This window comes from Sinocyclocheilus rhinocerous, unplaced genomic scaffold (genome assembly GCF_001515625.1).
Source record: "Sinocyclocheilus rhinocerous isolate Xijiao unplaced genomic scaffold, SAMN03320098_v1.1 C36657886, whole genome shotgun sequence".
Lineage (NCBI taxonomy): Eukaryota > Metazoa > Chordata > Actinopteri > Cypriniformes > Cyprinidae > Sinocyclocheilus > Sinocyclocheilus rhinocerous.
In genome coordinates this window covers 1-1465 of record NW_015784507.1, presented here as the reverse complement: position 1 = coordinate 1465, position 1465 = coordinate 1, and the positions used below count along the sequence as shown (strand labels likewise).

Sequence of the window (1465 nt, the reverse complement as noted above, 5' to 3'; positions counted from 1 at the left end):
TGTCTCAGGAGCAGCTGGAGCACGCTGAGGTCAGCACCGCTCTGAGGTATCTGGGTCAGTACTACTTCAAGAACAAACTGTACGACGAGGCGTCTCTCTGCGCTCAGCGCTGCTGCGATTATAACGATGTGAGTTTCTCTTCATCAGTCTACTCTCAACTACTGCCATCCGTTTATTACATATTTAAATGTTACATTATAAATATTATTTCTGATTAATTAACACTAACTCGATAGTAAAATCTGTAGACTATAACTACATGTTTTTAGCGTGTGGTTGAAGGTTGTTGACGTTTCTAGCATCTTTTAGTATGTTGTTAGAACTTTTTAACATGCCAGCATGTTTTAACCTTTTTTTTGTATTAGTAGCTGATATATTTTAAGATTGTTGGCATATTTTAAGGTGTCGTTTAATTGTAAGCATGTTTTTTAGCAGTTGATAGTATGCTGCTAACATGTTTTAGCACTTGGCTAGCATAAGTTATGTCGTCGACATGTTTTATAATTTGGCTAGCATAATTACACGTTGCTAGCATGTTTTAGGAATGTATGTAGATGTCAGCATTAGAATTGACACTAGATCAGAATAAACATGATTGAGGAATCTGTGGTTGGGATGTAACCTACAGCAAAGACTACGGACCCCATATTTGAAGGGGGAAAAAAATGCTTTAGTTTAATGTTAAATATTTCCTCTTTGTAGTTGTTTGGTAGGCTTTCTGCAGTTGAACAAAACAGCAAGCGTAATTAGTGTAACCTGTCAAACGTGTTTGCAAATGCTTGCGTTTCAGGCGCGAGAGGAAGGCAAGGCTCTGTTGAGACAGATCTCTGCGGTGCGAGAGCAAGGAGAGCCGTCATCGACAGACCTGTCTTTACCCTGCGTCTTCAACCCGCTGTCTAGCAACACCACACCCGTCAGGAGAGTGTCTCCACTCGACCTGTCCTCCGTCACACCCTGACACAGTTCTCCTGTTCACACACAGATGCGGAGAAAAACATGTTCATGTATGCACACTGTAAATAACTCTGTATAGACAACGGTGCCCGTCCTATCAAATAAACTGATGAAACTTTGACAGTTGAGTGTTTTATTACATACGCACTCATTTTAGTTTCGACTATACAGTGGAAAGACATTCAAAAGTGACAAACATCTCTAACCACACTAACCTTCCCAAACTCGTGCATAAGAGGAGCCAGAGCAAGAATGTAGTGTTAAAACCTGCATTTGGAAACTTAAAGGAAAAAAGACTTGCATGTGCATTCGGTGACAATAACACTGAATTCCTAAAGCATCACACGCTCAAACCTTTAAACAGAAAGCAGCAACCCATGACAAATTTTAAAATGAAGTAGCATGTTCAGCTTTATGTATAACATACACTTGGAAGACAAATGGAATTTGGAATCAATACTTTTATATTGCTTTTACATTTTGATTTGGTTTGCGTAATATACCAAAAAAA

At 39.1% G+C, this 1465-nt stretch overlaps 1 long non-coding RNA gene across 1 annotated transcript; it reads left to right on the top strand.

The window, feature by feature from the left end:
- The first annotated feature begins 6 nt into the window (after positions 1-6).
- LOC107736372 (uncharacterized) lies at positions 7-1465 on the top strand. Its single transcript, XR_001639648.1, has 2 exons — positions 7-128; positions 791-1465. It is a non-coding gene; the product is annotated as an uncharacterized LOC107736372 (long non-coding RNA).